At 42.2% G+C, this 22093-nt stretch overlaps 1 long non-coding RNA gene across 1 annotated transcript; it reads right to left on the reverse strand.

Annotated features, from left to right (window-relative positions):
* Positions 1–17524: 17524 nt before the first annotated feature.
* Positions 17525–18468, reverse strand: LOC146652791 (uncharacterized). The gene is made up of 3 exons (XR_014907544.1): positions 18425–18468; positions 18222–18339; positions 17525–18090 (listed from the first exon to the last, which is right to left on the reverse strand). It is a non-coding gene; the product is annotated as an uncharacterized LOC146652791 (long non-coding RNA).
* Positions 18469–22093: the final 3625 nt, after the last annotated feature.

A 22093-nucleotide genomic window follows, 5' to 3' on the forward strand; every position in this document is an offset into this window, starting at 1 on the left:
AGCAGATGACAGGATCTATAACTCTGGAGTAGACAGGTAAACGGTCTGACCACCAGTGTCACGAGGTTGGGCTGCTGCTGGAGGGGAAAAATGGGTTTTAATCACGATAAAATCGGGAAACCAATAACTTTAAATGACTAGTTGGCAAATTAGACTCAAAGACATGAGGGTGAACCTCCCATTAGCAGCATTTCCACCTTGATGAGCTTTAAAACTCACTCTGACCTAAAAACAAGGAGCACAAATGAAATCAGTCTCCTTTTGTGACCAAAGCAACACATTAAAATGCACCAGATTTTTCCTCCCCAAGTGGGAATGGGCAAACACAGCCATTATGTCGTCATGTCGCCTGAATTATTTATTCGTTGGTATTTTTCAATTCAGTTCTCTATAAATGTTCCTTTACCTTTGACGCTCCGGCCTGTGCTGAAGTGAGGAGTTAAAACGGGGATAAAGGTGAATATAATGCCTCTCCCTGGTTCAGTGAATTCATATTAAAAGTGCTCTGCTGAAGCGCAGATGGAATCGATGCTGCTCCAGCAGGCCAAAAGGGCTCCAAGTCTGAACCTCGCCTGCTTCAACAGCCGTGGCTTTATTGGATTTTCTTACTGCTTCCAACAGCTGTTTAAATTTGCAAAAGAACAATGATACATAATTTAGAAAGAGCCGTATATGACACGATGCTTCACGATATACCGACATGCCATGCAGGGATGCCATCGCAGCCGGAAAGATGTTCGCCCGCGGCTTGCTGGCATCAGAAATCTGGTCATTTTCATTCAGGTGCCACCCTGCTGTTACATAACACATCAGGACTCGAATGAAGCAAAGAAGAGGCTGTTAAATACGTGCTGCAGCTCCTCTCTGAGCCTATGACCGGCTGATTCACACCTGGAACATCAGCTGAACGCTGTTAGCTGAAATTAGCTGTGTAGAAGGGCAGGAAGGATGGGTGCACTCAGCCTCGCAATAAATGTTTGCCTCTGAAAGACGTGTTTTTCTCTCTCAAATGAGTCGATTAAAAGACGGCTGTCAAACAGAGAAACCGGTACAGCCTTCATGCCATCAGAAGGCACAACTCCCGCCACCTGGAGCAGGAAACACCGATAAAACAAAACAGAGTCAGGCTTAACCTCTAATAATGGATTGTATGTCTCCCACAGTCTCATGGTTTTTATGTAATATCATGGTCTGAAAAATAACAGGTAAGGGGAGCTGTGAAATGAAATTCAGTATTTGTCAGTGAAATGCAGCAGAGTGGAGGGATAAAGTGGCGTGAAAAAGAAAGTAAAGTACCTCGAAGTACTACTTTTATACTACTTTATTATGTAAGTAATGGTGGATGAGTGAATGAGTGAGGGAGAGGCTGAAAAGCACAGTATTTAGGTTCCATTTACCTAGTGTGTCAAATTTGGATTAAATGCAGCGAGCCATGAAGGAATTACATTTCTCAGGTTTGAATTTCTCGCCGGGTAAATTGGCTGTTATTCTTAATTACTGCTGCAGAACTTGGATTCATGTGTAAATATGCATTAGACTGGGGAGAGAACTAAAAGAAAACATCAGCTCGGGTTTTTAAGTCGTCACGTCGGTGAATAATAACGACCTTTCTGACAGCGGGTCTGTTTAATATGCAGGTGAAGCTAATGATAGTTGCTATTAGCTCTTCTCTATTGTGTGTCCTTCTTTAAAAAATCTGCTGCAGGTACAGACGTGTTATTTGTGTCACCTCCAGGTGTTGGTGAAGAATGATCTGATATCCTCGTGTCGGTGTTGTTCCCACATCATCATAATAAATGTTGTTCCAGGTTCAACATTGCAAGTGACCAATCACATTGCAAGTGACCAATCACATTGTTGTGACGTCCCCTTTTTGTGCATTTGAAAAATACTGCCTTAAAAAAATCGACTTCACTTACGAGAAGAGAAACTGCTTCTGTCCGCCGATCCAGGAACTTGAATTCTTTGAATTTCAGGATACTTTTTTTAAATAAACGGTAAGCATTATACATATTGTCCTTACAGAGGCGGTTTCTCTTCACGCAAGTGAAGTAGATTTTTTGAAGGCGTTTGTTTTTTTCAAGGTCGCGGATGACGTCAGGAGAAGGTGATTGGTCACTTGCAATGTTGAACCTGGAACAACATTATTTATGGTGACGAGGGAACAACACCAACACGAGGATATCAGATCGTCCGTTGGGGAATCTGTAGCTGACCCAAGACAAACCTAAAATAATCCAAAGATCTTGAACGCTGAGGAGTGAAGTTTTTATGAAGTACTGCTCTTTGTGCTGTGCTGCTACGGCCACAGGTCACTGAGCTGCTGAACCCAGCCAATCAGGAGTCCAGCACCATGTTCAAAGACAAGTAAAAAGTAAGAGAGTTGTGCTTTCATTCAGGGCTGCAGAGGAACTGAAGTTTCCCAGTGGAACGGGTCTTCTGGTTTGGTTGTTAATTCAGGTGTTGGTGGAACAGTTGACACTTCTTTCAGGTTGCAGATGTTGCATGCTGGGGAATTACTGGTTCAATTGCAGTTGTTTTCAGCATGCATGGAGTTCAAGGATCTGAATAATAACCATATCTGTTACAACCAGACTTATAAGCTTAAAATGGGATTAGGTGATGAGTTTTATTTAAAGTTCTAAAAAAAAAAAATCTAGTTAAAATGTGTGTATAATGTAACCAGGTGTATGTGATAAGGTCGAACAAGACATGGTGGTTCTCCACAAGCCAAGCCAGCCATGCCTTTAATCCACAGCTCATCTGACGAGGACAGGAAACGGGTGAAAAAAAGGAGAATGCCCTGCTTTGTCAGGCTTAAAGTTAGCTGCTAGCCATCTGCTAGGTTTCACCTTCAGTGATAATAGTCACTGAGTTGGACCGTGTGTCACAGTCCTGATTTTTGGTAATTATTTTACATTTTCTTTGTTCTCAGTCTGATTGTTATTGTTTGTTTATGTTTGCCACATTTTTAAGTACATTAATTTCTATTTGCAACTTTACACAAATTTGGTTTTGGATCCTCTTTCATAAACTGGTTAAAAATATTATATAATTCCCCAACAGCTTGTGTTAGAACAAATGACCAGACATCCTCCAGCTTCTGTCTCTTGAGGGGCACCAGGCAGGGATGCCCACTCTCCCCTTCACTATTTGCAATTTTTATTGAACCACTAGCAGCAGCAATTAGACAGAATTCAGTAATTAAGGGCATAAAATGCAAGAACGTGGAACATAAAATCAGCCTTTACGCGGATGATGTGTTACTCTTTCTCCAAAATTCACAAACCAATATCTCTGGGGTGATTGAATTGATAAACTCTTTTGCAAGAATATCAGATTACTCAATTAACTGGTCAAAATCTACAGTCCTACCGATTAATTGCTCCTTCCATAATTCCTCTTCTACACCACTGCAATCGGGAAATATAAAATATTTAGGTATTAATGTTTCTCCCAAGCTTGCAGATCTAACTAAATTAAACCATATCCCACTTTTAAAGAAGGTAGAAGATGATCTGGCTAGATGGAAATGTCTACCCATATCACTCATGGGAAGGGTTGCCGCTATAAAAATGATGGTCTTACCAAAAATAAATTATTTATTCTCAATGATCCCAACTAAACCGCCACAAGATTGGTTCAGATCTCTAGATTCATGTATGTCCAAATTCCTTTGGAAAAATAAACCCCCACGTATAAGCTTAAAAACACTACAAAAGACTAGGATAAAGGAGGACTAGAACTGCCTAACTTTCAGCACTACTTCTTAGCCAACAGGCTTCAGTTTATCTCAGGATGGCTAAAACACACCCTCTTAGATGAACCTTGGCTAGATGTAGAACAAGCACTCTGCAATAATCTAGAGATCTCAGACCTACCATTTATCAGCTCAAACATCCAACGACATGAATGCTTTAAAAGCATCAACATCAGCTCTTCTCTGACAGCATGGTGGGAGTTTCTAAAATTGACGGCGTCTTCATTAATCCCATGCAAACGTACACCTATCTGGAACAACCCTGACATATTACAAAACAATAATATGATAAACTTTTCAGATTGGAGTGATAAAGGAATCAAATATTTAGAACATATACTAGAAGGAACAGAATTTATTTCATTTGACGGACTAGTTACACAATATGGGATCAACAAGAAAAGATTTTTAGAATATCAACAAATTAAATCCATAGTAAAAAAGAAATTTAAACCGGGTCAAGTTGAACTACAAACACCACCAAGTGTGGTTCAATTTCTTACTCTTAAACCCCCCAAATTACTATCCAAAATATACAGAATGCTTTCTAAAACAGATGAATCAATATCACTTCCTATTGCAAAATGGGAAGCGGATTTATCAGTTAACTTAGACCTAAACTTCTGGTCTCAGATTTGCTTAAAAACCTTTCATCTAATTAGAAATCCCAGTCTTCAATTAATTCAATACAAAATATTACATAGAGTGCACTATACAGGTCATCGGATGTTCAAGATGGGCTTTACGTCTACCAACAACTGCTCACACTGCCAAACCAATTCACCGGACAATTATATCCACGCTCTTTGGTTCTGTCCACCAGTTCAGAAGTTTTGGCGCGAGATATGTGAAGACTTATCGAAGTGTCTGAAATGTAACATTCCAACTTCCCCCTTAGTGTGTTTGTTGGGCAGCTTAGATAATGTCACTTCAGAAAAGGATATCGCCCATATGGTTTTCACTGCCCTATGCATAGCCAAGAAAACAGTCCTCATGAACTGGAAAAATAAAAATAATCTTAATTCTAACCAATATAGAAATTATCTATTAGATTACATTAGTCTTGATACAGCCTCTGCCACCACATCAGATCAATTGCTCTGGGCTCCTTTGATCAGCTCCATCACCTAGTGGGGGTGGGGGGTCATAGTTTGGTCCCGCCTTCACTGTTGTGATTGGTGTGGGGGTAGGGACAGGCTTAGGGCGTCGGGGGGTTCCCCGGAGGCATCTTCCTTGGGGGGCTCAACCCGGGGTAGCGGTCATGTCCGGTTAGGGGCTCTGTTGGCTCTCCGGTGACTGTTTCCTCGCGGCTGCGTGCAGCGGGGCTAGGGGAGGGTCTGTGCTGACGGACGTGGGTTACTGACCTGGTAGCCTGGCTGCCCCTGGGTGGGTCTGGGATGGGCGTGAGGTTCTGGGGGCGCTCCGTCTCTGGGCTGGGACCCGGACCGGGCCTCGGGGGCTTGGGTCCTGGTTGGTGTGTTGCCGGGGTTGTGGGCGGGTGGGTGCATGGGGGCCCAGCCCTGGAGCAGGGTGCCGCCGGTGCGTCGAGCCACCTGGGGGGCTCTTCAACTGGTGGGGGAGATTGTCACATCTTGCAGGAGCTTTCCTCTCCTCAGGAGCTGCCTCTGCAGGAGGGGGAGATACAGGAGAGGTGGAGGAAGATCTCAGCCTGGGTGTTTATTGTCTTATGTAGTCTGGAAGATGAGTGGATGGTGGGGTGGGTGCAGTTTTCTCTGTGGTGGGGTTGGGTGGACTGTCCCGGGCTCTGTGGGGCCGGGCGGCGCTGCTGCACTGGGCCCGGTCTGGATGGGCCTGGGCCCCCTTTCCCTGGCGGGTCGCGGAGTATGGGGGTGCCTACTGGGGTCAGCGGGGGAGCTGGCCCCAGGGAGGGTTCACTTGCCCCTCCCTTCCTTCCCTCCCCATCTCCAGCTGCCTCCCTCTTCCCGCTCCACCACAACCACCCACACATGCAGGGCCTTGGAGTAGGGGTATGTCACCAGGGTGCAGAGGAGGCTACCCCCCCCCCCCCCTCTGTCCCCTTCTGGCTGCCTCTGCCTCAATTTTATCCCACAACTTAGACATTCACATTACTCACACTCTCATTACACATACATATAGGATCTTGGGGGTGGGCACGATACACGGAGTCCAAAGTACCATCAGGGTGTACACCCCACCCCTGGCATCATTGCCCACCTCTCAATTTTAAATACACGTAGACATTGAGGGCTAGCAGGAGGGACCATGCGCTTACCTGCTGCTCTCTGGCAGGTAGCTCCAAGCCCTCCTGGGTTTTAAATGCACCTTAGAACACACATGCATCAACATTACAATGAGCGGGTGGAGGGAGGTTCGGAGTCTTCTCTCACCCCCGTTCTCTGCGACCTGCTGGAGCAGGGGGGCTAGGACTAGGAGGAGGAGTTGGCCGTCCGACTGCGGTCTGGAGTGTGGAGCCTTCCTGCTGCTGCGGAGTCGGGGCGGTCTGCCTCCCCCCACCGCAGGGAAAAGGGAAACACCACCTGGGTCTGGGTGCAGTTCCCCCCTCCAGGGGCGGGGGCACCTAGACCCGGTTTGTAGAGTACGCTTGGGGAGTGTGATCGTGTGTACAACGTCTCTTTATGTCTGTCTCCACGTTGGTTGAGTGTGGAGTAAGTGCATATGAGAGCATGAGGGTGGGAATGGATGTTTGTATCTGTGTGTGCCTGTATGTCTGTGTCTATATGTCAGGTTGGGTGTCAGGCGCCACCTCTCTGGGGACATCTCATGCCCTCCAAGGTTTGGAGGCCTATCTCCCCCTACCCCCCCTATCCCCTGCCAGTGGCGGACCCCCTCAGACATCGGTGCGTTGGTGGTTCTTTGTGTCCGGGGATGGGCGTCCAGGTACACACCGGCTCACTCCTTGGCGGCCGCTTATCGGGGCCTGGAGCCTGGGGCTCGCTCGGGCCACTTCGGAGGTGGGGTGCCCCCGGCCTCTCGGCCTGGGGCTCGGTCACTCAGGCGCAGCTGGCTGCTGGCGGAGCTCACGGGCGCGTCACTGCAACTCCCCCTGGCTTCTGCTCCGCGGCTGCTGAGTGAGCCCTCATCTGGGACTCTCCTCAGCTCTTTCCGGGACAGTGGCGCAGCTGCCCCTCTGTTGGTCTTCCTTGGTCTCTTGTGTTCTGGGGGCCTCTGGATGTCTGGAGTTTTGATCTCCTCCACACCTGCTTCACGCCCTGGAGGACGGGGCTGTGGCCCCCCCACACCCTCTAGCAGATTATTACATGAAGGAACCTTTTAAAAAAACAAAAAACAAGCGCGTCCATGCTCACAGGTGTACACACGGGTGATCACACCCACAAACTACACCCTTTTTGGCTCCTACCTCAAAGCACACTGTGTTCTGTTGATCTTATGTGCTGCACAATAATGTTTAACATTTAGTATTTACTGTCATATTCCCATATATCATTGTGATGTTGTTTATTCTATTACTCTTGTTCTCTTCTGCTTGCTTTCTTTTTTCTTTCTCAGCAGGTGATCCAGGTGATTGATATATGCATTTTTTTTTCTCTGCCCGTTCTGTTGGTTTTTGTCTTTTGCCCTTCTCCCCCGTCCCTCTTCTCAGCTGTTTCTCTTTCCCTCTTTCTTTCTCCCCTTCTTTCCCCCAGTCAAGTCTGTCCCGTATTCAGTAAGTGAAAATAAAATAAACAATAAAAGGTGAATCAAATGGACCATTACGGCAAGGCTGGGATGGTCAGTTTGGTAAAGTAAATCCGTTGGGCATCTTTCTTTGCCTTTAGACAACAATTCTGATGGCAAAAGAGCCAAACGGGACAGGCCAAAAAAAAAAAAAAAAAAAAAAAAGTACATTAATTTTCAGTTATTTTTTTCAGTTTGTGGTTATATTCTACGTTTACGTTTATTTTGTTTAGTCTGTTGGAATTTTCTCAGAATTGTCAGATAAACCTGTCTTTATTTCCTTCCCAAGACACTTGTAACCCCCTTCCAACTGAACCTCCTTTTAATGCTCGGTCTAACTCATCTTACTGAATTTTTTCCTATCTTCCTTCTACACAATGCTTTCTAGTTACTTCCTGTTTTTATTTTGGTAGTGTTTTGTCACCTGTGATTTATATTGAATTTTACTTCCTGTCGTATTATGTCGTATTATCCCTGAGTTGTTCCCCCTGTATTACCCACCTGTTTCCCCTAGCCTCTTTACCGTTTATATTTACAGTCTCACTCACCCCTTGCCCTTTGTGGAGTCTTCTCCTTCTACCTTAATATGACTGCTGTTTTGTTTACTGACAGACAAGAAGTGTGTATCAGTTTTTTATTGGTCTATTACTTACACAGACACAGGTACCAGTATCTCTGTGCTTGACCCTTACCAACTTTTAGCGCTCCACCCTTCACCTTCTCATCCAAATATGGACACCACACCAACATGATGGCACTGAGGCTTCAAGATCTTTTAGTGAGTCCAAAACCAATAAGTGAACTCACAATGGCTATGTCTACATGAAGTCGGTGTTCTACTTACATAGTGTGATCAGATACTCATTCACACCACAGGTAGATCACAGAAAGAAGGAAAACAGGTCAGTCAAACAATACTACAACCAGACTGTCAGAATGATGATGCCGTCAACAGAGCAACTAGCACTGAGATTTCTCACATGACGCCATGTATGCATTGCTCAAGAACTATGTGCCATATTAGACGTGATACAGCTGACTGTCTATTTGCTGACTGGTTGTAGTGTTTCTTGGAAGTTTCTGGCAGTCATTGGATGAATTCAGTCGCAAAGACAGCTCTGCGTCAAAAATCTCTTAGTGATTGCTGTGATTGCTCGCAGATTACATTTAGCTTTTCATATTTGTCAGCTGTGCTCACTACCAGTCCAGCAAAAGGTTACTTTTCAGTGCTAGAAAGGCAACAACTTTTACTTTGAAGGCGAAACATCTTCATTTCCAGTTTGTGCTGCATATTTCACAGTTTCATCACTGCTAAGGGAGAGTAGATAAACAGTGTTTGTACACAAGTCCAGCACTGGGCCATGCAAACTCTGACTGCAGAAACATGCAGTCAGAAGCCAGCTTCTGCCAACCAGTTGGGGAATACAGTTTTTCCTGGTGACAGTTGTTTCCACCTGCAGCACAGGGACTTCAGGAATCATTTTCCAAGTGACTCAAGTCAACTTTCATAAACCACTCACAACCACTCGTGAACTACTCATTTTTCCCTCACAACTTTAGCTTGCCAGATGGTTGCAGATGAGTCTCTAGTTCTGTGACTTGTCACTTGGTCCTACATTATCACATGTCCAAAATACAGAACAAGTTACCGTAATGTGGTCCATGTTCAGGTGTCTAGGTGTCTGCAAAACCTCAGGAAATACACTTGTGTCCTCATCTCTTCAAGAAAAAGTGCCACAGTGTCAGAAACCTCTGGTCATGCGATCAGTTCCACCTCCTCCTTCCTTTCAAGAGGTACAGCCAATTTGACACCACTGAGCTTACATCAGTACAAAAATGACCCAAGTGCACAGTATTCGGACTCTTGATGATTATGTGAAGCAGAAATAACTCCAGGACCTCTCCAAATTATGCTAACAGACTTCCGGTTTTGACAAGCATGGGGTAGTCACACTTTTCCTTAGCTCCTGCGACTTTTAGTTATTTGAGCGAGCCCACCTAACTTATCTTTTGATAAATATCTTGGTGATTTAGTGAAGCCGTCGGAACATTTGATGCCCTATCATGTCGCCTAAACCTGCGAAGTCGAATGGTAAAACAACCGAATGCGCGGCTTCTGGCGTTCCTGCGAATGTTAGCAAAGCCGACATAACAGCACTGCTAGCGGAGCACCGTTCAGATTTACTGGCAGAGCTAAAAGTCAGCTTTTTTGATGATGTGAATAAAAAGCTGGACAGACTACAGAAGGCATCGGACAACCATGGTTGCTACGTGATGAAAACTTTATAGAATTTATTTTGGATCAAATTACCTGCTTTTTGGAATTTAATTTAACTCCAGATATTTCCATCTCGTCGGTCTGGGAGGCTCTTAAGGCTTATCTTCGCGACCAGATTATATCATTTACAGCTAATAAGAAACGTGCTTCTACTTCTAAACTGAAGGATTTGGAAAAGCAAATAACAGACTTGGATAATAGGAATTCTCAGAACCCCTCACCAAATTTATATAAAGAATGTTTGAAACTGGGTGCAGAATATGACGTGCTTGCCTCACATTCTATAGAATATTTATTGTTAAAGAACCGGAGTGATACCTATGAACACAGAGATAAGGCGGGAGAGATTCTAGCAAGACAGTTGAAATGTGCAAGAGCCAGGCAAACTATTAATGGGATCGCAACCCGAGATGGTGGGTCTGTTACAGATCAACAGGGAATAAATGATGCTTTTCAGCATTATTATTATAAGTTGTATAGCTCTGATAGTACCAATGATTCTAACCTCCTTTCTGATTTTTTTAGAGACCTAAAGATTCCAACATTGTCCCCAGACGAGGTTTCCACCCTGGATGCACCTCTGCAGCAGCAGGAGATCATAATGGCAATAAAGTCAGTCTCGTCGATCACCAGGCCCTGATGGCTTACTGAACGAGTTTTATGCCGCCTTTGCTGGAAAACTAGCCCCTGTGTTAGCTACGTTATATACTGACTCTCTTGTCAAAGGTGTTTTGCATGATAGCCTAAATCAAGCATGTATAACATTACTTCCCAAATAAGATAAAAACCCTTTGGAATGTGGATCCTACAGGCCGATTTCACTCCTGAATTCAGACTATAAAATACTAGCGAAGGTTTTGGCCAACCGATTGGAAAAAGTTTTACCCAACATAATCTCTTCAGATCAGACTTTATTAAAAACAGGCACTCCTTTTTTAGTATTCGCCGACTACTTAATATAATGTACACCCCCAGCCAAGCTGCTTCCGAATGCCTTCTCTCCACGGATGCAGAGAAGGCTTTCGATAGAGTAGAATGGGAATATCTATTCGAGGCCTTGAAAAGATTTGGGTTTGGAAGTTCCTTTTTATCCTGTTTGAATTTAGAAGTAATCATAGCTATAAGAAGTAATCATGCTATTCAAGGCATTTCGCGATATGGCACTGAGCATAAGCTATCTCTCTATGCCGATGATCTCCTGCTGTTTGTATCCAAGGCTGAGGTAACAATTCCCTCCATTCTTGAACTTTTTGATACATTTGGGATTGTGTCAGGCTATAAATTGAATCTACACAAGAGTGAATTACTGCCTCTAAATATGCCTCTCTCCACATTAGCAAACATTACTGTTCCCTTCAAAATTGCAACACACAGTTTTGTCTATCTAGGCATAACTGTGACGAAAAACTTCAGTGATCTCTTTAAAGAAAATTTTACCAAGTTACACCTCAGTATGCAGCAAGACTTGTCAAAATGGTCGCCGCTTCCTCTCTCGTTAGTTGGGAGAGTGAATGTGGTTAAAATGTCTGTATTGCCTAAATATCTTTATCTGTTTCAAAGCCTCCCTATATCCATTCCGAATGCTTATTTTAAGAAATTGGACTCTGTAATTACATCATGCCTTTGGAACAATAAGAAACCATGTTTGCGCAAAGACCATCTGCAAAAGTCAAAGCAAGATGGAGGCCCGGCTCTACCGAATTTCCATTATTATTACTGGGCCTCCAATTTATGCTGTCTGACCTACTGGCTGCACTATGAGCACGATTGCAGTGGACACGTATGGGTAGAAATGGCGAAGCTTTCTTGCTATCGTCTGTCGTAGGTGCATCTATCCCATTACCCAGAAGCCTAACAATTGAGAATCTTATAGTCAATAATACTATCCAAATTTGCTTTCAGTTTAGAAAACATTTTAATCTTCTGAAGATGTGCTTAGGCAGCCCAGTAGCTTCCAACTATGTTTTTTCTCCTTCAGTGTATGATGCCACATTTCTGACTAATGAATACAACTTACCCCCCTCTCATTTTTTTAGGTACCTACAAATACGACACTTTCTTTCAGGCTCTATCCCAGGGTTCCCGAATAAACCCCCTCATGATGTAATGGATGACATTATGTGTTTTAACCCGGCTAAGAAAAAGGCCATATCATCAATACTTGTTCTGATTTTGCACCTGGGTTCTTGTTCTATGTCTGCAATTAAGCGATCCTGGGAAGAGGATCTTAAAATCTGTATTACTGAAGCAGACTGAGGAAATGTTTTAAGTAATATTCACTCATTCTCCATGTGTGCAAGACATTGCCTTCTGCAGTTTAAAATAGTGCATTGGGTACATCTCAGCAAACCAAAATTGGCAAAGATGTATCCTCAGATTGACCCAACGTGCGAAAGATATAAATTGACAGAGGCCACCTTGATCCATATGTTTTGGTCCTGTCCCAAAGTACAAAAGTCCTGGACGGATGTCTGTGAGGCTTTGTCATGCATATTTGAAATGAGAGTAACACTCAATCCACTTTTATTTTTATTTGGGGTCAATTCCGATGGTCTGGCACTACCGGCAGGGGGTCAAAGACTTATTGCCTTCTCTACACTATTGGCAAGACGTCTAATACGTTTGAAGTTGAAGGACGCGGCCCCCACCCACGGTTTATTTTTAATTATATTTGTTTGCTTATTTTTCTTCCTTCTTATTCTGTATACCTTGGTTGGCGTTATTTTGCACTTTTAAACTTTTGATTACTTGACAGCGAACAGGGGTTTTGTTTGTTCGGGTGGGTTTTTTATTTTAATTTTTCTCTCCTCTTTTACTTTTATTTTATGCGTTGTATTTTTGTATTTCATTGTGAAAAATAATAAATATATTAAACACCAAATTATGCTAACAAACCCCAAAGGACCCCATCGAGGACCCCTGGGGAGGAAGGAGGTTCCAGACTCCACTTTGGGAATAAACTCTTCTTCTTCTTCAAACAAGTGTGCCTATAAAAAGAGATGAAGGAAACTTGTGAAGCAGCTCCTGTCTTTGAAAAAGTCTGTTTTTAAGTCAGTGGAGTTTTGAACTGGGTCATGTTGTCATTGGCAGCTCTGTCTCTGGGCTGGGTCCTGTGTGGCTCAGAGCCCTCCTCTGTCCACTCATGACTGATGCCACTGCAAACTGGGTTAGCTTGATATATAGTGCACCCACTGCATAGCTTTATATTAAATGTGACATGATAGGAGGAGGTGAGTGTTAAGTTGAGTTGTTCTGGTGTATCAGCTCTTATTTTAGTGCATTAAATATGTCCTGGTGATCTTTTACCTTTTATTTAAGCGACTTTAGTTTTTATCCCGCGTGTCTCTTCACTACATCTGCATGATGGCAGATTTTAACATCAGAAAAGGAACGATTCTGCTAATGGCTAGAAAATTGTCTCAAAATGCAAAGTTTTCAGGCAATATATATGCTAAACACTCCTGCTCACCTCAATATTGCAGTCTTATAACTTACATCATCCTGATTCACTTGGAAACCCCAATCAGCCATGTTTTCTGGTGTCTTTGACAGACAAACCCACCCAGGGGGACCAGCCAAAACCAATTAACCAGTTTCTGTCCTGCTGGATGAACTTCATCCTCCATCGTGGACAGCAGCTGGTAGTCCTCGCTTTACTCTGCAGCCTTGGTGAGCTCAGTGTACCCTCACATGAAGCCATTTCTACCTGCTGCAGGTTCCGGTTAGAGTGGCTCAAAAGTTTACAGGTGATCTCCAGAGCAGAGCAAGGACTGCTGTCAACCTGCTGCAGCCCAAGATGGTGGAGTTAGAAGTGGAAGCTAACTGTTTTCAAGGACTACAACCAGTAAGCCAAGGCAGTAGGGAGAACCCATTAAGGAAAGCACTGGTCTTTTAAAGTTAGATATTCACGAAGGTTGCCTGATGGATGGATGGTTAGTTGGTGCATTGGGGTGTAGCAGGAGAATCCACACAATCACAAAATGGTCACAGGGATCTGCACATCCAAATGAGATCTAGTGCTCATCGTCTAATGACAACATTTCCACCTGCTGGATCAAAGCAGACTTTTGCAGACTAGACGTAACAACTGTGATGTCACACAGTGGCTTCAGCATTTTGGCCACCAACATGTAAAATGCTCATATCTGGACGAAAGGGTGCAAGGTTCATCAGGTTTATCACCTTTAACTGCACGGGTGCAGCACATAGACACATATAACTGCTAATTAATGCTAAGTAACAGATGATTAAACTATCAGAATTTCACTCACAGTGTGTACCACACAGTGATCCGTGTCATTAGTCAGATAATCCCACTGAAATGCTCCCACAGACACCAGCACCGCACACATCCAGTATAATAAGCTGAATTAGTGGAAAAGTATGAAAAATAAAAATGGCATTTTAAAACTTCTTGATCATTTGACTACTCCAGCAATTAATGCTAAACATTAACTTCATCACCAGGAAAATGAGAGAGTGCAGCTTTTATTAGCAGGAAATGTTCTTTGTCACTCCATTATTTATGAAAAATGTCATTAAATCATTTCTCTCATTTGTTCAGAGTTAGGCAGACAGATTAGTTTTAAGAGTCCCAAACTCCATCAGGATTGCTGATGTGCATAATATACTGCCTGCTACTCCATACAGGTTATTTATCAGTAACAGCTCATTTCTTCTCTGACCTTCTGCAGTATTCAGATTAAACAGCAATGCAGTGAGACAGGCTGACACATCTAAAGCCATCAGAATCACAAAGTCCATTTATACAAAAAAGACATTCACATGTAATAGACCTTCCTCTCTAACATCAGTCTTTGAATACAAGTCATTATGTCTGTGGCAAGAGAGAAAGCTGCTAACTTTGCAAGGTCTTTCATTCAAGCTTAGAGAAGATCTCTGTAGACAGAATGACTCTAATCCTCTGTATCCTCCATTCATTGGACTTTGTGTATACACATGATGTCCTCTGCAAGAGTCAAACAAAGCCTACAAAAGCAAAAGCAAAACTATATAAAATATAGTTACAAAAATGAAGCAGGCTGGTGGCTGGGTCTCTGTGTCTGTCCTGGATTATTGTATTGTAAATGAGAATGTTACGTTTCTGTTTATTGGGACACTTCTGTACATGTTCATGAAGTCCATGTGTGGATTTTCCCACAATAGGTCTCCAGAACAGCATCAGTGATCCTTATGTCACAGCCGGGCGGCCAACACAGGTGAACGGACTCAGGAGCAGAAAACACTCGGAGGCATGAGGGATGAGTGCAAACCAGAATATTTACAAAGAATAAAGTGAGCGACAGAATGAGAACTAAATCCATGAAACATTAAGCGCGTTTTATGAATGAGGCCATATATATATAGAACTATAGAGCAAACTATGAACTTAGATAATACTATATATTTCCTAGTATCAATACTGTGAGAAACATGACACCACAAGCACATTATTCATGAACCAAGCAACACTAGCGGCCAGGTAATGAGGTAAAAGATCACCAGGACATATTTAATGAGTCTTAGGCTGATGTGGACAAGACTCAAGGGAACCTGATACTGGGTTTTTTTTTAAGTGAAAACAATCGCTGTTTAAAAAATAAAAACATTAAAAACTTAAAGCATTGAAAATCCAGAACCCATCCATCCACCCTGGCCTCCTCCCTCCGTTTGCCCTAAAGACAAACGGTCACACTTCCTCTGGCCACTAGATGGCTCTACCACATTTGAATATGACCTGTTAAGGCATTTGCTTTAGCAGGTAGAGATAAAACCTTCTTTATACACTTGTGTCGCTCAAATATTTTCAGAGCGATCATTAATACTTGTGTTGAGCAGGCAGCTCTCTTCTTTGTGTACTTTGTGTTTTAAATCCGGCCCTTAATGAGCCTCTTCCTCCTGAACTGTGGGGATAAGCTGAGCGCCTCGTGTTCATCCCTTACACTCTGAACCTGTCAAAGAGACAAATTGCATCTCCTCGGGGTGAGAATCAGGAGGTAAATGTAGAAGTAACCTTCGGCCCTGTTTCAGCCCACTTTCCCAGCGCCGCGGATGACTCATCAACTTTTTCCAGTTTAGCAAATTCTTCATGCTGCATGAGGGAAGGCGGCCAGCGCAAACACCTGGAGGAGGCAATTCAATGGGTGGTTAGCAGCTTCCCGTTACTGTACAAACCTGCCTTCACAATGCCCAGGAGTGGCCTAATGTGCTATTTCTGTGCATATAAGAGGGTGCACCCTATAGAGGAGATAATGACCGGAAAAGCAGCCAAGAAACATCAGAGCTGAAAATATCTTAAGTCCAGATTTGGTTTTTCAAGTTTGCACCAACTTTAAAGATGTGCTCTTACAACTTGGACTCTTACAATACTGAAGATTATTTAAATATTATAATCTGCTGTATTACAGATTTACTGAGAAAAGTAGAACACTTTTGCGGTGACTTATCTTGACTTGATTTTATCTTGACCTCTGAGTGTACTGACTTTGACTTCAGTGTAAAGCACATCATGGCAACAAGCCTGTTAACAGTCTCTGTTTGGTCTCTAAGCAGTCTGGTGTTTCCTGTTTTACTTCAGTCTAGTTTTGGTTGTGACCTCCTGTTTTCACCTGTGTTTAATTGCTTTTTCCCAGTTCTCCTTCGCTTCCTTTGTTTCAGTTCTGGGTACATACTGTACACAGCCCCCACCTCTGCAAAGCCCTCAACTGTGAAGCAAGTTCAACATGATATCTTTGCATTATCCATCTTTACTTAACCTAACACTGGCAGCCAGGCTACATAAAGCTGGTTAGTAGCTCAGTGAGTTAACTCACTGTTCAATAAATCTGCAAGTGTGTCAACAGCATGTGACCAAGCAGAAACATGGATGAGTGTGCTGGCAGCAGAGTGGATAATTTTACAGAGAGCTTAAAACTAGTATAATAAAAATATGAAGACGTTAAACACACAATACAAACTGAAAGTAACACAGCAGCTGCAGATGGAGCAGAAAACCAAACTATCGAAGGGACTGTGAATGTGTGTGCTTTAAGAGTAAGAGCGGAAAATACCTACTACATTCATAACATTTGGCTTATTTGAATGCAGGTTAACAGGTTCTGTCATTCAGACACATTTGACGGATTTTATTTCATTAAATAAATGTTCAGTTTTAGTTTTTATTATTTCAGCTGTGGTGCTCAACACTGAGCGAGGGTAAAGACAAAAATCAAAACAGGATAATGTCCACAAGTACAAACAGGCCTCCTATTTCAGGATCATACAGTGGCTTGCAAAAGTATTCGGCCCCTTGAACTTTCCCACATTTTGTCACATTACAGCCACAAACATGAATCAATTTTATTGGAATTCCACGTGAAAGACCAACACAAAGTGGTGTACACGTGAGAACTGGAACGAAAATCATACATGATTCCAAACATTTTTTACAAATAAATAACTGAAAAGTGGGGTGTGTGTAATTATTCAGGCCCCTTTGGTCTGAGTGCAGTCAGTTGCACATAGACATTGCCTGATGAGTGCTAATGACTAAATAGAGTGCACCTGTGTGTAATCTAATGTCAGTACATACAGCTGCTCTGTGACGGCCTCAGAGGTTGTCTAAGAGAATATTGGGAGCAACAACACCATGAAGTCCAAAGAACACACCAGACAGGTCAGGGGTAAAGTTATTGAGAAATTTAAAGCAGGCTTAGGTCTGCAAACAGATTTCCCAAGCCTTGAACATCCCACAGAGCACTGTTCAAGCAATCATTCAGAAATGGAAGGAGTATGGCACAACTGTAAACCTACCAATAGTGATGGGCAGATGAAGCTTCATGAAGCACTGAAGCTTTTCATCCAATTGGTTCATCCCAGCGCAAAGCTTCTTGAAGCTTCATTTGCTCTAGTAGGACACCTACTGGACGTAAAAATATTAGTTGGCATGAATTTGAAGAGTGTGGCCTTTTGCACACAGCCTGTAAATGTCAACAACAAAAGGAGTGTGTAAAACATCTATATTGTAGTGATGGCAGTATACTGTGTATATTTATACTGGCAGTATGGAAAATGATTATTTGGAAATGCTTAAAATGGAAATGATCATTTACTGTGAGGTGAGGTGTGGTTGGGGTGTGGACAGTGGTTGTGCTTTTGTAACGTTGAGGTATGGACAGCTACACACTGAGGCTTTGAGCCTCAGTCCTGCCTGTTCATATTTTATTCTGTAAAAACTACATTTTCACTGCTTTTATGACCTTTTTAGTGGGGAGAACATAGCTAGGATTTAATGATTTAACAAATCTTTTAAATCCTTTGTCCTCCACAATGCTAAATGGCTGGGAGTCCTCAATCACCATGCTAACCAGGTCTTCATCTATTTGAGATTGTTCTCCTGAGGAAAGACAACAAAATCAAAGCACAAATATAAATATCAAACACGTAACTTATTACAGTTGTATAATATTGTTATATTATTTAGTAACATTACTGCATGCTATATTATCATGGCATTTGATGGCTCACCTGGTCTTGCTCCACAATCGCTGTTCCCCTTATTCTCATGCAAAGCTCTGTAGTGCCTAAGCATGGATGAGGTGTTGTTGTTATATCCCAGCTCCCTGGCACATAGCAAACACTTCACCTTGTACAAAAGTAAAGACGCTGAACATAAATTGTATTGCACCATCAGTATTATGAAAATACATCTTCTGTAGAAATTTACATACCTTGTTGGGAGGAATAAAATCAAAATGTTCCCACACAGGGGAGGACCACCTCCTCTTCTTAGCTGGCTCCATTCTCTCCTGACTTTCTCTCCTCACTACAGCTCAGGTGGGGGAATCTGTCCATAGGACAACTATTAGTCGTGCACTGCACAAAGTTGGCCTTTATGGAAGAGTGGCAAGACGAAAGCCATTGTTAACAGAAAACCATAAGAAGTCCCGTTTGCAGTTTGCCACAAGCCATGTGGGGGACACAGCAAACATGTGGAAGAAGGTGCTCTGGTCAGATGAGACCAAAATGGAACTTTGTGGCCAAAATGCAAAACGCTATGTGTGGCGGAAAACTAACACTGCACATCACTCTGAACACACCATCCCCACTGTCAAATATGGTGGTGGCAGCATCATGCTCTGGGGGTGCTTCTCTTCAGCAGGGACAGGGAAGCTGGTCAGAGTTGATGGATGGAGCCAAATACAGGGCAATCTTAGAAGAAAACCTCTTGGAGTCTGCAAAAGACTTGAGACTGGGGCGGAGGTTCACCTTCCAGCAGGACAACGACCCTAAACATAAAGCCAGGGCAACAATGGATGGTTTAAAACAAAACATATCCATGTGTTAGAATGGCCCAGTCAAAGTCCAGATCTAAATCCAATCGAGAGTCTGTGGCAAGATCTGAAAACTGCTGTTCACAAACGCTGTCCATCTAATCTGACTGAGCTGGAGCTGTTTTGCAAAGAAGAATGGGCAAGAATTTCAGTTTCTAGATGTGCAAAGCTGGTAGAGACATACCCTAAAAGACTGGCAGCTTTCATTGCAGCAAAAGGTGGTTCTACAAAGTATTTACTCAGAGGGCTGAATAATTACACACACCCCACTTTTCACTTATTTATTTGTAAAAAATGTTTGAAATCATGTATGATTTTCGTTCCACTTCTCATGTGTACACCACTTTGTGTTGGTCTTTCGCGTGGAATTCCAATAAAATTGATTCATGTTTGTGGCTGTAATGTGACAAAATGTGGAAAAGTTCAAGGGGCCGAATACTTTTTCAAGCCACTGTATATCAACCGTCACAGAACAATAAAACAGTTGTGAAGAAGTCTAAGAATCTATATTTCTCACTGATGCTCATCAGGGAAACATTAAGAGGTTATTAAAAAAAATTCAGACCCTCCTACTATCTGCACACAATTCTTTTTTTCTTTTTTTTTCTTTTTTTGTGTCCCGTTTGGATCTTTAGCCATCAGAATTGTTGTCTTAAGGCCAAGAAAGATGCCAAGCGGATTTATTTTACCAAGTGGATCATCATGGCCTTGCCATATTGGTCCATTTGATTGACCTTTATTATAATTATGAATTTATTATTCATCTGCACACAATTCTTAAGGGTCTTCCAGGAGTGATGACGCTATTTTCCATAGATTTGATTGGTCAGTATGAGATGACTTTACACCCGCTGATGTCTAATTTGCAATGTGGCTTGCTCTGGAGCAGGTTTGCAGTATAAGTCAGCATGAACCAGCGTCATAGTACAGAAAATCCACAGTTAAACCTAAAGTTATCTGAGTAAGTTGAAATCCTAGCGGCCTCAGATAGGTGTTAGCTGTTTCCTCAGGCTTGCTGCAGTTTTCTTGGGTTTCTGTTTGTTTTTGACTTAATTGGATTTTCCTACTGACCCAATACAACGTTTGCTCTTCATGACTTTGCCTGCTTGGAGTCCTGCATTTGGATCTTTGTGCAAACCAACCCAAGCTTGGATTCTTTGATGCATTTTGAAGCATTTTTTATGAGGACATTTTATAAACATTATGAGCTGCAAAACATGAATCTTTATAAACAATAATTTTACTCTAGCAGCTAAAAAGTATATTTAAAAAAAAAAACTATATTTCAAGGAGAAACATGGACGTGAAAGAAGGTCTGGTTGTTTTTCCGGTTTGCCAACAGTTATTTTTAATGTCACACCCCCAAAGCGTGTCCCCCGACCTCTTTGTCCGTCTTCTCCTGTAATTTCCTCTCGCTCTATCACCTTCTCTAAAATCTAATAAAGCAGCTATGAAGCTGCAAAAATAGATTTGGGCAACATCCCCGGAGCTCCAGCGAGCTCTCCCTGGCCCCGTGTCTGTTTTTATAATTGAATTATTAAAGTGAACAGCATTTAAAAACTCAAATGCAGCCCAGAAAAATTCCCAGAGCAATCGTTGGCAATTTGAATAAATCCTATTACGAGATAACTGCCGAGTCTTTGTAGCATCATTGGTAAGCAGGAGCTGTAGTGGCCGTTAATGGCTCTCCTCCACAGCCAATCACAGTCACTTGTGCGCCCACTCACTCGCACAAAGACACACAAATCCACTACTCAGGGCTGTGTACAAACACACGGCTGCAACCTGCTGCCGCCGACCCACAGTTTGGTTTTGTGTTGTGTTATTACTGTTTCAGAGACGCAGCAAGTCTGCTTATTAATCCTCCCCAGCTTCACTCAAAGCCACAGCTTATTTTAAATTCCTCTCATTCAGAGGTAATTAAAGTGTTATCTAAATGCTGCTGTAATAATCATATCCTAATGGAGATCTGATTGAATCATTTTAGTAAGTTATAATGTATTAATTTAAATTATTAATGAGGATTCATTAATTAATTAATGTTTTTACTGAAAATCACACGTGACTTTACAGTATGTAGAGATTGTAAGAGAGATGGAGGTGACCTTTGGGTTGGTCAGGTCACACTTTGAAGCTGAAGATGAATTTTTATGCTTAAATTTGAGAGATTTTATCTGCTGTGACTTTTTTTGTAAAAAGAGAAATATATGAAAACCCTCAGTTTTGTTATGTGCCAGTTATTTCTTATTATTTATTCTTAATTATACTATCAAAGTTAGCAACAGCCAATTTTATTACATCCCATGTCTTCAAATTTAAGATTTAACAACAATAGTGTGTGTGTTGGGGGGGGGGGGGGGGGGATTTTTGTATTATATATTAGAGATTTATTCATGCATATTGTTGATTTTTTCTTCATCAACTTGCATTTTTTTCCTATTTATTTATTCATTTATTTTTCTTGTTTGTTTCATAAATTTGCATTTTATTTTATAATTTTTCCTCTTAATACTCTTTTAATGTATTGATTAATTTTTACCCTATAATTGTATTTTGAAAAATTTTTTTTTTAACTTTTCCTCTTATAAAGTTGTGATTTTTTTTTTCTTTTAACCCTGAAATTTTTACAGTTTGAACTAGAGCTTCTTTTACTTTGGGTTTTTATTTGAAAGAAAAAAATAATATATATTAGTTATCCTAATAATTTAACGAATCACTGGAAAACAAAGAAGCTGATTAGATATTATTCATGTTATTCACCTCCATCCCAGTGGATGTGACCGCGGTGTCCTCAGTGGTGCTACAGCCCCGGGTCATGATGATCTGTTCATGTCTTTTTTTCTGTTTGCACAGTGAACAGAAAAGAAAAGCTTCCCTTAACCCTGCTGCTTCTCCTTTCTGTTTTCAAGGATTCAAGCTCTGGAGAAAAATCCATCACAGGCAGAGCCAACGTCCATCTGAACAGATTTATCTGCCGGGCTGAAAGCCTTTTATTCTCCCTGAGAGTGATTGTATCTGCGAACACTTGTACAAAGGGCTGCAGCATGTGACTGGGCTTCAGAATGC

This window comes from Rhamphochromis longiceps, linkage group LG15 (genome assembly GCF_057381845.1).
Source record: "Rhamphochromis longiceps isolate RC_006_pf linkage group LG15, R_longiceps_female_GT1.1, whole genome shotgun sequence".
Classification (NCBI taxonomy): Eukaryota; Metazoa; Chordata; class Actinopteri; order Cichliformes; family Cichlidae; genus Rhamphochromis; species Rhamphochromis longiceps.